Source organism: Cervus elaphus, chromosome 14 (assembly GCF_910594005.1).
Source record: "Cervus elaphus chromosome 14, mCerEla1.1, whole genome shotgun sequence".
NCBI lineage: Eukaryota > Metazoa > Chordata > Mammalia > Artiodactyla > Cervidae > Cervus > Cervus elaphus.
Window position 1 is genome coordinate 46659145 of NC_057828.1, and position 15138 is coordinate 46674282.

At 44.4% G+C, this 15138-nt stretch overlaps 1 protein-coding gene, 1 long non-coding RNA gene and 1 other non-coding gene across 3 annotated transcripts in view; all 3 read right to left on the reverse strand.

The window, feature by feature from the left end:
• LOC122707429 overlaps nucleotides 1-15138 on the reverse strand; it is a 146906-nt gene that overhangs the window by 11986 nt on the left and 119782 nt on the right. The window lies entirely within an intron of this gene.
• Nucleotides 464-4391, reverse strand: LOC122708064. The gene is made up of 2 exons (XR_006344994.1): nucleotides 1701-4391; nucleotides 464-976 (listed from the first exon to the last, which is right to left on the reverse strand). It is a non-coding gene; the product is annotated as an uncharacterized LOC122708064 (long non-coding RNA).
• TRNAG-CCC lies at nucleotides 1349-1421 on the reverse strand. The gene has a single exon. It is a non-coding gene; the product is annotated as a tRNA-Gly (tRNA).

Genomic DNA, 15138 nt, shown 5'->3' on the forward strand with positions numbered 1-15138 from the left:
CTGGTGGCTCAGATGGTAAAGAGTCTGCCTGCAATGAAGGAGACCCAAGTTTGATTCCTGGGTCGGGAAGATCCCCTGGAGAAGGAAATGGCAACTCACTCCAGTATTCTTGCCTAGAAAAGCCCACGGACGGAGGAGCCTGGCAGGCTACAGTCCATGGGGTCGAAAAGAGTCGGACATGACTGAGCGACTTTTCTTTTCTCTGGCCTCAGGGGAGGCTGTGTACTGGGGGCTCGCAGTTTGGGCTGCGGCCCCTCCTGTTGAAAGAAGGCCATTTGCTCAGCTTAATCCACTGATTAACATAGGATTCATGTCACCATTCTCATGTCACTTCAAGTGACCTTGGAATACAGAGACTTAGTAATTAACCACTGACCCCAAGTGTTGGAATCCGAAATGAAATGCCTCTGCCTTTGGGGGTGTCCTTTGTCTTAACCACACCTGCCAAATAAAGGCAACCGACTCTGTATTCACAAAGTTTACTGCCCATTCACATAAGGGGGTAGGGAGCTCTTCAAAGTTGTTGGCACATGAGATTTGGAACAAAAGCCCCCAATAAACTGCACATAGCCTGGGGGTGACATGTCATGAGACAGCCCTTGAGATCTTGGGGTACAGCTTTTGCCAGAAATGATGTCTGGGACTTCACTGGCTGTCCAGTGGTGAAGACTCCATGCTTCCAATGCAGGGGGCACAGATTTGATACCTCGTCAGGGAAGTGAGATCCTGTCTGCTGGACAGAACGGCAAAAAAAATTTTTTCAATTTATAAAAGAAATGATGTCTGTCACCCACAAGTCCACAGCAGAGCAGCTGCATTTGTCAAACCAACAGTGATGCTGGAACTTCCACAGACTAGCTTCAGGCAGGCACTTCCACAGACTGGCTCCCTCCCTTGATATTTTTTTCCTCCATAAGGGATTTCTCCTCCACCTCCTCTTCTTCCTCCTCCACCCCTGGACGTTATGAGGAAACATCTGTAGGATAACAAAAAATAATAGAAGTTTACAAGATAACAAGCTTATAAAGCTTTGCTTACAAGTCCCTGTCATGGTTCCTGCCTCCTCTGAGATGGTGGATGGAAGCTTCGTTCGCTTGTCTCTAGTTGTCTCCTTCCTAGAAGGATGAGGAACCCCTAGGGTGACTGGAGAGGAGGTGGAAGGAAACACTTGGAGGGCACCCTGGGCTCTGCTGAGGGTCCCACACTCCCTGGGGCTAATCTGATCCAAAGGAGAAAGCAACAGCCGGTGCTTGTTCACCTGCCCTCTCTTTCTTCTTAGTTTTTTTAAAAATTAAATTAATTATTTATTTGGCTGGGCTGGGTCTTCATTGCAGCATGAAGGATCTAGTTCCCTAGCCAGGGATCGAACCCAGGCCCCCTGCATTGGGAACACAGAGTCTTTACCACTGGACCACCAGGAAAGTCCCCTTCTTAGTTTTTTTAAGCACCTGGGTCAGGACCTTGTCAGGGACTGAATTTTATTTTATTTGGCCACATCATGTGGGATTTCAGTTCCCAGACCAGAGAAGGAAACAGGGCCCTTGGCAGTGAATGCATGGAGTCTTAATCACTGTACTGCCAGGAAATTACCAGGAGCCTGATTTTCTTTTTTTTTAAGACATACCTTAAAAAAAATTATTTATGTATGTATTTATTTTTGGCTGTGCTAGCTCTGCATTGCTGTGTGGGTTTTCTCTTACTGCAGAGAGTGGGGCCTGCTCTTCATTTCAGTGCTCAGGGTTCTCATTGCAGCGGTTTCTCTGGTTGTAGAGATCAGATTCTGGGCCACGCGGACTCACTAGTCGCGGTGGAAGGGCTTAGTTGCTCCAAGGCATGTGAGATCTTCCCGGACCAGGGATCAAACCCGTGTCCCTTGCATTGGCAGGTGGGTTTGCTGGACCACCAGGGAAGTCCTAGGGGGTTTATAAAGGTAAACACAGTTTATGTAGCACAGACAGGCTGAGGCTAAGTACTATTGTATTGTTTCGTTGCTAAGTTGTGTCCAACTCATTTGCGACCCCATGGACTGTGGCCCTCCTGGCTCCTCTGTCCATGGAATTCTACAGGCAAGAATACTGGAGTGGGTTGCCATTTCCTCCTCTAAGGGATCTTTCCCATCCAGTGATCAAACCCAAGTCTCCTGCATTGGCAGGTGGATTCTTTACCACTGAGTCAACTGGCAAGCCAAAATACTGCTGAAGTAGAAATCCTGGGGAGGGCTGAGATGGTGCTTCAGAGGCTTGATGGATCAGCTGGTGGCAGTGTGGAGTCTGGAGAGAGCATGGATTTAGAGTCCACTTGGTTCAAGACTTTTCATTTGCAAATGGCAGTGAGCAATTCAAATGAGCTCAAACCAAAAGGAACACTTACTGGCGTATGGCTTCAGGCAGGACTGGATCCAGAAGCTGAAAGACTGTCACCAGGACTCAGGAGCTCTCCATCTCTCCACTCTGCTGTCCTCTGTGCTGGCTTTACCCACAGTCAAGTCAGGCTCTCCAGGCTTGGCGGCCCCCACATCTGTTTATGTTCAGCTCAGCTGCCCCAGAGTCCCTCTCCCAGCTGTTGAGCCAAAATCCTAAGCCTGATTCTTACTGGCTTGAATTGGGTCACATGCCCATCCTTAAGCCAATCATTGAGGGTGAAATTACTACTTGGGCCTGGGTCACATGTTTACCCCAGATTCTGGGACCAGGTTAGCCTCACTCAACAATGTGAACTGGGACCTCCCCAGTGGCCCAGTAGCTAAGACTCTGGGCTCCAAAGGCTGAGGGTCCGAGTTCAATCCCTGGTCAGGAAACTAGATCTCACATGACGCAAATAATAATTTCCACACTGCAACTAAAGATTCTCTGCATGCTGCAACTAAGAGCCAGCACAGCCAAATAGATAAATATTAAAAGAAAAAAAAAAAGCCCACACAATATGAACTAAAATTAAGGGGCATTTCCCAAAGGAAGATGCAACTAGAAAAAGGGTGAATGGATGATAGGCAAAAACTTCACACCCACTCTCTCAGAGCAGCAACTTCTGCCACCACCTGGCTGTGTGACTTTGTCCAGGCCATTTACCTTTTCTGAGCCTCAGCTGGAAACACAACTTGTTTCGGTCTTCATGTCATTTCCTTTATAAAAGCAAGGATGTGACAGAGGTATCCTGGGGCTCCTACTGTATTTGAAACTTCCATTGGACTAGATTATGAGGTGATTTATTAAGAATTCAGTTCCTTTGGCCCTGATAAGCAAAGGATGAGGAAGAGTAATGGAAAACAATGATGCTGGCAAAGCATCGGAGTTTATGTCCCCCTACATTTCCTTAGAAGCATTCAGCAAAGGGAAGGGCGAAGTGGAGCCTGGATGAGCAGGAGGCCCAGATCAGGCCACATGGGAGCAGGCAGCCCTGTCAAGGTCCTGGCCTGGCTGAATTTGTGTTAGAATCTCAGTTCGCCCTCTGGGGCCTTGGAGCACTCAGGGCTGAGCACAGATGGAATCTAGCAACTTCCATCTGGCTCTCTGTTCTCCTTGGGAAGGCCCGAGCCAAGGGGTCCTTACCTGTTTGGACCGCATCTGGACAAGGTAGCATGTTGATTTCAGGGTCCCAGGCACAGCTGGTCCCTGAGCACAGTGGTGTGAGGTGGCTACTTTCCCTTGGAGCCCCCAGGGCACTGCTGGAGGCTGGCCTGTATGCAGTTGGCAGCTGACCTATTTATGAGTAACCTTTCTTTACCACCACTCTGCTGGTGACAAGGCTGGATGCATTGTGGTTCAGAAGAAGTGTTTCCCAGTGACTCAAAACCGGTTTGCCTGGAGCTGTGAATAAAGCCCCAGATTCTTCCGGCTACTCCTCCAAACTTCTCTCTTCTCTTCCTGGCTTATAGGAGGGTTTCTTTGCTGTTATGCTTATCACAGTTTCCTACAGAGTTATTTTTTAAAATTTTTATTGGTGTACAGTTGACCTACAATGCTTTGTTACTTTCAGGTGTACAACAAAGTGAATCTGCTATACATCTACATATATCTACTCTTTTAAAAATTCTTTTCCCATATAGGTCATTACAGAGTATTGAGTAGAGTTCCCCGTGCCATACAGTAGGTCCTTATTAATTATCTATTTTATATATTATAGTGTATATATGTCAATCCCAGTCAATCCCAATCTTCCAATCTATCCATCCCCTCTCCCATAGAGTTTTTACTCTCAGAGTGTATCAGAGTGACCTTTCCTGCACAGTCAATAGCCATCACATGCATGCATGCTGCGTGCTACATTGCTCAGTCATGCATGACTCTTGTGACCCCACGGACTGTTGCTAGCCAGGCTCTTCTGTCCATGGGATTTCCCAGGCAAAAATACCAGAGTGGGTTGTCATTTCCTACTCCAGGGGATCTTCCCAACCCAGGGATGAAACCTGTGTCTCTTCTGTCTCCTACACTGGCAGGCAGGTTCTTTACCACTCGTGTCACCTGGGAAGCCCCTAAGCCATCACACTATGACTAAAAATAGAACAGAAAATACATGGAAACATGAACCATTGTTCAAGAAGGAAAAACTGACCACCCTTTTGGTTCTAGTCACTAGGGGGGTCTTTGCTCTGCTGAGCCCACTGTGTTGCTGCCAGAGTATGACTCCCAGAGGACTCAGCCCCTGGCCCTCTAACTGTTGGTCTTTGGGACCCACTTCATGACTTTCCATCTGTTGCCTCCCACCAACTCTCTGTCACCTCAGTCCTCAGTCCACAGCTGGGGGTGGGGGTGCAAGGCAGTAGCACCATCCCTGAAACAATGTGTGCAAGTCAGATGGTGCCCACAGCCATGAAATTCAAAGAAACCGCTTCTTGGAAGGAGAGCTATGACAAAACTAGGCAGTGTACTGAGAAGCAAAGACATCACTTTGCTGACAAAGGTCCGCATAGTCAAGGATATAGTTTTTCCAGTAGTCATGTGCAGATGTGAGAGTTGGACCATAAAAAAGGGTAAGCCCTGAAGAACTGATGTTTTTAAACTGTCATGTTGAGAGTCCCTTGGACTGCAAGGAGATCAGACCAGTCAATCACAAAGGAAATCAGTCCTGAATATTCATTGGAAGTACTGATGTTGAAGCTGAAGCTCCAATACTTTGGCCACCTGATGGGAAGAGCCAACTCATTTGAAAAGACCCTGATGCTGGGAAAGATTGAAGGCAAAAGGAGAAGGGGGAGGCAGAAGATGAGACAGTTAAACTGCATCACTGACTCAATGGACGTGAGTTTAAGCAAACTCCAGGATTTAGTGGAGGACAGGGAAGCCTGGTGTGTTGTAGTGCCTGGAGTAGCAAAGAGTTGGACACAACTCAGCGACTGAACAACAGCATGACTTATCTTTGTTCAGATATTGACAGGTCACAAAGCTCATTCACTACACTGCCTGTTCTACTTAGCCCACTGGTTCCTACCATTTTTGCTTCTTTTTCCTGGAGGATTGGCTGAAGGAATTGAATGACAAAGGAGTTGGGTTAGTTACAAATGGGTTAAGGTTTGTGATCTCTGTAGTTCCGCCTTTGGGTGAACTGGTCCACTAGTTAAGGAAGCAAGATAGATCTTGAAAGTCTTGAACTATTTATATCTTCGCTTTTCTTTTTCCGGCTTCCTTTGCAACTCCTCCCTTAAGAGAAGGCATCTGAGTTGCTGGCGGCACAGTAGGAGAGCAAAGGCAGAGAAACAATCAATAGCCCCTTGGTCCGGACTCAGCCAGGGAAAAGCTAGGGAAGCAGCAGAGTCACACTGAGAGACTCAGGAAAGAGGATGGAGAAAGAAGGCTCCCCCTAGGTATGCCCAGACCATGGGAGAGTCCACCAGCGCTGGGGCAGCAGGGAAGGATGGGGGTGACCTGAGCAGAGGCGGTGGAGCAGAGGTGCAGAGCAGGTCAGTCCCCGGGAGACCCTCCCTGCAAGTATTGCCCCTCCCCCACTCCCCCTCAGTTGACAGTGTGAAGCATCTGGTATTGGCGGGGGCGGGGGGGGGGGGGGTGCCAGTAATTTCCTGGGGCTGCCATAACAGATGACCACCAACTGGATATCTTCAAACAAAACAGATTGTCTCACAGTTCTAGAGGCCAGGAGTCAGAGGTCAAGGTGTCAGCAGGGCTGTGGTCTCTACCTCAGGCTCTGGGGAGGATGCTTCCCGACCTCTTCTACATGCTAGCATCCTTGGTGGTCCTAGGCTTGCAGCTGCATCACCCAAACCAACCTCTGCCTCCATCATCACAAGGCCTTCTCTTTCGCAGACATCTCTAAATCTCTCCTTAGAAGAACACCAGTCATTGGATTTAAGGCCCACCCTATTCCAGTATGACTTCATTTTAACTTTCATTTTTTTAATGTGTTTTTATTTTATTTTTTGGCCTCATCGAGAGGCATGTGGGAATCAAAATTCCCTAACCAGGGACGGAAACTGCACCCCCTGCCTTGGAAGCATGAAGTCTCAAATATTTTTATTTATTTGGCTGTACTGGGTATTAGTTGTGGCGTGCAGGCTCTTAGTTGTGTGGGACCTAGTTCCCTGACCAGGGATCAAACTTGGGCCCCCTGCACTGGGAGCATGGAGTCTTAACCACCAGACCACCCGACCTCATTTAGCAAAAGAAAATTTAAGACTTTCAAAAAACTGAAATATTTTTGTTGTACAATATTATATAAGTTACAAGTGTACAATGTAGTGGTTTGCAATGTTTAAAGTTTATATTCCACTTGCAGTTATTATAAAATATAGGCTATATTCCCTGTGTTGTATAATATATCCTTATAGCTTATGTTTTACATAATAGTTTGTATCTCTTAAGCCCCTGGGGCTCCCCAAGTGGCACAGTGGTAAAGAATCTGCCTGCTAGGAGATGCAAGAGGTGTTGGTTTGATCCCTGGCTTGGGAAGAGTCCCTGGAGAAGGAAATGGTAACCCACTACAGAATTCGTGACTGGAAAATTCCATGGACAGAGGAACCTGGTGGGCTACAGTCCATAGAGTCTCAAAGAGTCAGACATGACTGAGCAACTGAGCACATACCATGTCAAACCCCTACCCCTCATTGCCCCTCCCCCTTCCTTCTCCCCACTGGTAACCACTAGTTTGTTCTCTATGTCTGTGAGTATGCTTCTTTTTTTGCTATATTCACTAACTTGTTTTTTTTTTTTTTAATTCCACATATAAGTGATGCTATACCATAGTATGACCTCCTCTTAACTTGACTGTATCTGCAAAGAACCTATTTGCAAATGAGGTCACATTCACAGGTTCTGGGGGCTGGGACTAGGTCATGCATTTTGGGGGAGGGGGACACAATTTAATCTACACCAGGGCCCTTCGGGGTCCTGCTGAAGCTAAAACTCCAATACTTTGGCCACCTGATGAGAAGAACTGACTCACTGGAAAATACCCTGATGCTGGGAAAGATTGAAGGCAGGAGGAGAAGGGGATGACAGAGGATGAGATGATTGGATGGCATCACTGACTCAATGGACGTGAGTTAAAGCAAGCTCTGGGAGTTGGTGATAGACAGGGAAGCCTGGCGGGCTGCAGTCCATGGGGTTGCAAAGACTTGGACACTGGACACAACTGAGTGACTGAACTGAACTGAAGGTCCTTCAGGGAGAAGATGACAGATGCCAGTGTCCTGGGGCACCCAGTCTAGCAGGCTAGGCTTGTGTGAATAACATCGTGGAGGCCAGTGTGGCTGGAGCAAAATGGGCCAGGATGAGAGAAGCCAGGAATGAAATTGGAGATAAAACACATGTAGATCAAGGAGCACTTTGCAGGCCCCTGGTTAATCCTCTGGATTTTCTCTGACCTATTTGGAGGCCAGTGGGGGAGTTTATTGCAAGGACTGATGCTGAAGCTGAAACCCCAATACTTTGGCCACCTGATGAGGAGAGCTGACTCATTAGAAAACACCCTGATGCTGGGAAGGATTGAAGGCAAAAGGAGAAGAGGGTGACAGAGGATGAGATGGCTGGATGGTATCGCCGACTCAATGGACTTGAGTTTGAGCAAACTCCGGGAGATGGTGAAGGACAGGGAAGCCTGGTGTTCTGCAGTCCATGGGGTCACAAAGAGTCAGTCATGACTAAGCGATTGAACAATAAGGCAAAATCTTGCTAAGTTTTAAAACCATCCATCTTTTGGTTCTAAAGAGCATAGACTGTCAGAGGTGAGGAGACCAAGTATGAGGAAACTAAACCAAGATCCAGGTGAGAAGTGGCAGCTTCTGGACAAGGGCAGAAGCCCTGGAGGTTGTTAGACATGCTCGGAGCCTGTTTCTATAGTCAAGGTAGGATTCGCCCACAGAGTCCACGTGGGGTATGTAAGGAAGGGAATCAAGGACGATTCCAGGGGCTTCCCTGGTGTTCTAGTGGTTAAGACGCTGTACTTCCCCTGCAGAGGGTGCAGGTTTGATCTCTGGTTGGGGAACTAATATCCCACATGCCTCAATACACAGCTGAGGGAGAAAAAAAGAAAAGGATGATTCCAAGAGATACTATATTGTTTTGGGAGACATCTCCTATGTTCTCTTTGCTGCAAGTAATAATAAATCCTTCTTTCTCCTGATTAAGGAAAAAAAAAAGGATGAGTTCATGATTCTTGCCTTGAACAATTGGAAGGATGGAGTAGCTATCAAGTGAGATGAGGAAATGCAAGAACGGAACAGGCTTGAAGAACTGACAGCTTAGCTTGATCTTGACCCTTGTAAGTGTAAGATGCCCCTTTGACTTCCACGTAGGCATATATGAGTCTCCAGTTCTGGGAAAAGGTCTGGGCTGGATATATACATTTGGCAATGGTTAGTGTATAGTTTCATTTGTTTCTTTTTCAGCCATGCCTTGAAGGATCTTAGGGCATCCCCTGACCATATATCAAACCCTTGCCCCCTGTAGTGGAAGCCTGGACCCCTAACCACTGTACCACCAGGGAAATTCTTGTATATTTTCATTTACAGTTGTAAGTGCAGATGTAGCACCCAAGTTGTGAGTGTATAGAGACAAGAGAAGAAAGCTGAGGTCTGGACCTTGGGCAATCCAATGTTTGGAGATGGGGAGACTGAAAAGGAAAGCAGTTCCCAGATTTCCCCCCAGTTTAAATATTTGTATTTGTTATATTTAACTCTTTAGATAATTTAAATTGTATTTTGTGTGGGGTGAGAAATAAGATTCCACACTGATTTCCACCTCCCTGCCCCCTAGAAAGTCACAGTAAATAACTTATCTGGAAGGACTCTTCCAGGTCTAATCCCCCAGCTTAATAATTATGGATGGACCATTCTGCCATGCATCTATGTCTTCACTGGCAAAATTGCAGTACTGGACCAAAGTAATTCAAGATGACCCATTCAAATCTGTTCTCAGAAATGCAGTGTGGCTTATTTACCAACCTCAAAGGAGTGCCATGCAGTTAGTGAAATGTCAAGCATCAGCAGGCTTCCAAGGTACCTGCTAGATCCTAAGTGATGCTCCGCTCCCAGGAAAAAGGCTGGTATGGAAAGGGAACAAATATCTGTGCAATAGACCAATTGTTACTGATGGCTCAGACATTCTTATCTTTTATGAATAAGTGAAAAAGTTCTGATTTTGAGTTAAGATGTGAATAAAAAATGCTCTTTATCTTAACTCTTAAGAGTTAAGATGCTCTTTTTAATGAGCCTCAAAAGTCGACTTGTGTTCCTCCATAAGGGACAGGTTGACAAAGGGGTATATCAGCCAGAATCTCAATGATCTGGCTAATGTATCCCTTGTGCATTTCCTCATTGCAAGGAACCATCCTATAGATGTTAACTGCACCCCTTATTCTTTGGGATGATTTATTGCATTTATATAATTCCTTTAGAATTTTTGTGCTTTTGATTGATTTCATTAGAAACACAAAATATTTTATTACAGAAAATACCTTCTAAGATTTTTTACATTTCTTCAGCTTTCCTTTTTTTTAATATGAAGGCTTTTATGAATGTACATTAATGACAAGGAGATACAACTTGGATTATTGATTTCTGAGGTTTATATTGAAGGTAACATGATTTTAAAAATCAGTTTGCCCCATTAGAATGGATATAGCATTTATCTGACAAGGTGATAATTATTTGAAACAAGGAAATGCTGAAGGGGATCTGGTTAAGAGTCAGACATGACTTAAGCAACCTAGCACACATCTGGTCAAACCAGTGAAGCATTTGTAATCTAAAGATTCCATATCCTGAATCAGATCCTTGTCGACAAATACAACACAAAGATACCTGTGAAATTATTTATAAATTACCCAAGTTAAGAATAAGCCAAATGATCCTATAATGACTATAACCTTTCAGATAAGCACTATTAAATAATGAACTGTAAAACAGAGAGAACCATAATATATAGATGGGTAATGATTATAATGAACATTCTTAACAGTCTTGGCATCCATCAGAAAACCTATAACTTCTATGAATAGTGAAGAGACTGTTTTGGACTCAAACCAAAATACTTTAATTAAATGGTAATATTTTACCAGATAAAAACCAAGAATGAACTACTTTTTATTGCTGCGAAGTATAAACAGAATTCATAAGAAGGGATTTTGAGGAATATGCAATTAAATCGCACTCAGGGGGAAAGAGCTTCATTGCTGGAAGCAGTTTCTGCATTTGTGAATTTGAAGGTGAACCAATACACTTCTTGGAAGAGACATTTCCTTTTCCAGAAACAGCCAGGACCTCTTTTTGTCGTGCCACCAAATATACAAAAATAAGAGATGAGTTATTTCAAACATTTTTTCAATTGAAGTTTAAAAAAAAAATGTTTTCATGCTGCATAGTTTGGCGTTTAGCTGAGAAGTCAATCTGCTAATTTTCACTGCTCAGAATCCTCTAAAAATAACATGATTTGGGGAGGTGTAGCTGATTAATGAACATGAACTTGCAAGGACAAACAACTGATACTTGATTCTCATGAAATTAAATGTCAGATAGTTGGAGGGAAAACAATAGCATTTATAAATTTCATATCTTCTTCTAAAAAAATTCATTTATTTATTTACTGGGCTGTGCTGGGTCTTAGTTGTGGCATGTGGGATCTAGACCCCTGATTAGGGATTGAACCTGAGCCCCTGGCATTGGGAGCATGGAGTCAGCCATGGGACCACCAGGCAAGTCCCTGTAAATTTCATATATTCTATGAATATAAATATATATATATTTACTGCTTATTTCCGATCATAAATATCTTAGTTACCTATAACTGAATTTAGTCCATGAAGGTTCACCTATTTGTGTTTAAATATTAAAATATTTAGAATTGTATATGTCATTGTTTCAGGGTTTATGTTTATATGAACATTTGGTGATTCTGGGGAAGAGACAGCAAAAGGGGCAGGGTCTCTGCCTCTTGGTGCCCCCTCCCTCGCCTCCAGCCCTAAATCATTCTGTAACTTGATGGCTACTGCAGGCAGAGGTCATTCTTCACACGACTTTTTAATGAATTGGCTGTTTCATGCGCAGTTGTTTTCATGTCATGAGACAGTGGAGTCAAAGGTTCAAGGCTGAGGGAGGTCCCATTCACTCATCAGCGAGAGTCATGCAGAAAGCCTTGTCCTTGGCAGGAAAAAGAGAAGCAGCTTGATTTCAAAGTTCTCACTCAGCAGAGAGAGTAAGCCTCTAAGTCAGCACCCTTTGGATGACCTTTTCCTCATGCAGTAGTGTATCACCCTTTTCTGAGTCTTGGACCCCCTTTGAAAACCCAAGGAGCATTATGGAGCCACCTAATATGAACAGCCAACTCACTAGAAAAGATGCTGATGCTGGGAAAGTTTGAGAGCAGTAGGAAATGGGGGCAACAAAGGATGAGATGGTTGGATGGCGTCATCAACTCAGTATGTTTGAGTTTGAGCAGACTCCAGAAGATAGTGAAGGACAGGGAAGCCTGGTATGCTGCACTCCATGGGGTCTCAAAGAGTTGGACACCACTTAGTGACTGAACAACAACTACAAGAAAGTGCATATGTCAGGCACACACACACATACACACACACATGCATGCATGCACACACACATGTGCATTCACATTTTCTTCATACAATATCTGGGGCTCTGTGACATCAGAATCAGATGTTTCCAGTCTTCCCTGGTGTTTCAGTGGTTCAGAATCGCCTTGCAATGCAAGGGATACGATTTTGATCCCTGGTTGGGGAAGATTCCACATGCCAAAGAGCAACTAAGCCCATATGCCACACCTGCAACAAAGCCCACATGCCACAACTACTGAAGCCCATGTGCCTAGAGCCTGTGTTCCACAAGAGAAGCCACTGCAATGAGAAGCCCGTGCACAGCAACAAATTGTAGCCTCTGCTCACCCCAACTAGAGAAAGACTGCATGCAGCAAGAAAGACCCACCACAGCCAAAAATCAGTAAATAAATATTTTTTAAAAACCACAAGAATCAGATGTTTCCTAGATATTGAAGAAAAGCATTTGTTCCTGGCTTAAAATGTGAACCATACTCTTTAAATCACTTTTTAAAATAAATGAGTGTGGGACTTTCCTGGTATTCCTGTGGCTGAGACTCCAGGCTTCCAAGGCAGGAGGCCCTGGTTCGATCACTGGTCAGGGACCTAGATCCCATCTGCTGCAATTAAGACAGAGTGCAGACAAATTAAATAAATAAAATATTTAAAATAAATGAGTGCTGTGCACAAGCCCACTTAAAGGACTTGTGCTTGACTCACGGATATGAAGAACAGACTTGTGGTTGTGGATGAGTTTGGGCTTAGCAGATGCAATCTATTATATACAGAATTGGATAAACAACAAGGTCCTACTGTATAGCACAGGGAACTATATTCAATATTCTGTGATTAAACCATAATGAAAAGAATATGAAAAAGAATACATATGTGTAACTGAATCACTTTGCTGTACTGCAGAAATTAACACAACATTGTAAATCAACTATACCCCTATAAAATTAAAAAGAGAAAGGACCTGTGCTTAACGATGTTACAAAGTCTAGACCAGCATCTAGTCTGGATTAATAGGTGGTTTTACACCATTACTTGTCTTTTGCCCTTCTGTAAATAACATTTTTTCTGTGGCTCTGTGATTCTAGGAACGCTCACCAGGGAGTGGGGAAGCTGATGAGAGAGGCCGGTTCCCCATTACTGAGCCTCAGTTTCCTCATCGAGATCAAAGACAAAATTTGGATTAGTCAGCAGTTCTTACAGTGAGGTCTGGGGACCCTTATTGGGGTCTGTGGGGGCTAAAACTATTTTTGCAACAAATTAGGATATGATTTGCCTTTTTCCAGTCCCATCCAATGGGGAGTATGCAGTAGAGTTTTCCCAGAGGCTATGTGACCTGTGGTGATGCTCTTGTTCTGACAGCCAAAGAAATGTGCATTTGTAGATTCTTTGAATTCAAATTTTCTTTTAATATTTTGACTATCTAACTGGCTGTGATCTTCCATCTTCATTGCGATGTGAGGGATCTAGTATTCTGACCAGGGATTGACCCCGGGCCCCCCATATTGGAAGTATGGCATCTTTGCCACTGGACCACCAGGAAAGTCCCATATTTGTGTATTCTTATGTTTGGTCAGGAAGCAACAGTTAGAACTGGACATGGAACAACAGACTGGTTCCAAATAGGAAAAGGAGTACATCAAGGCTGTATATTGTCACCCTGCTTATTATTTTTTTTGTTTGTTTCCACCCTGCTTATTTAGCTTCTATGCAGAATACATCATGAGAAATGCTGGGCTGGATGAAGCGCAAGCTGGAATCAAGATTGCCAGGAGAAATATCAATAACCTCAGATATGCAGATGACACCACCCTTATGGCAGAAAGTGAAGAGGAACTAAAAAGCCTCTTCATGAAAGTGAAAGAGGAGAGTGAAAAAGTTGGCTTAAAGCTCAACATTCAGAAAACTAAGATCATGGCATCTGGTCCCATCACTTTATGGAAGATAGACGGGGAAACAATGGAAACAGTGTCAGACTTTATTTTTTTGGGCTCCAAAATCACTGCAGATGGTGATTGCAGCCATGAAATTAAAAGACGCTTACTCCTTGGAAGGAAAGTTATGACCAATCTAGATAGCATATTAAAAAGCAGAGACATTACTTTGCCAACAAAGGTCCGTCTGGTCAAGGCTATGGTTTTTCCAGTGGTCATGTATGGATGTGAGAGTTGGACCGTGAAGAAAGCTGAGTGCTGAAAAATTGATGCTTTTGAACTGTGTTGTTGGAGAAGGCTCTTGAGAGTCCCTTGGCCTGCAAGGATATCCAACCAGTCCATGCTAAAGGAGATCAGTCCTGGGTGTTCATTGGAAGGATTGATGCTGAAGCTGAAACTCCAGTACTTTGGCCACCTCATGCGAAGAGTTGACTCATTGGAAAAGACCCTGGTGCTGGGAGGGATTGGGGGCAAGAGGAGAAGGGGACGACAGAGGATGAAATGGCTGGATGGCATCAATGACTCGATGGACATGTGTTTGAGTAGACTCCAGGAGTTGGTGATGGACAGGGAGGCCTGGTGTGCTGTGATTCATGGTCCCAGAGAGTCAGACACGACTGAGCGACTGAACTGAACTGAACAGATGTTTCAAAGACACTGGATACAATTCATATTGGAGAGAAAAAAACCTACCTAAACAAAAGCTCTTAGCATCACTCTAGTAGTTTCCTGGGACTGTTGCAACAAAGGACCACAAACTGGGTGGCTTAAAATAACAGATATTTATTATGTTGCAACTCTGGAGCCTAAAAGTCCAGTATGAAGGTGTTGGCCAGGTTGGTTCCCTTTGAGAGCTGTGATAGAGACTGTTCCATGCTTCCCTCTAGCTCTGGTGACTGCCAACAATCCCTGTGATCCTTGGCTTGTAAACACTGCATGAGCCCTCTACCTCCATCTCCCTGACATTCTCCCTGAGTATCTGTGCTTTCACATGGCCATCTTCTTATGAGGACATGGGTCATATTGTACTATGTACACACCCTACTCCAGTATGTTGTTCAGTCACTAAGTTGTGTCTGACTCTTTGTGACTCCACGGACTGTAGCACTCCAGGCTTCCCTGTCCTTCACTATCTCCCAGAGTTTGTTCAAATTCATGTCTGTTGAATTGGTGATGCTATCTAACCATATTATCCTCT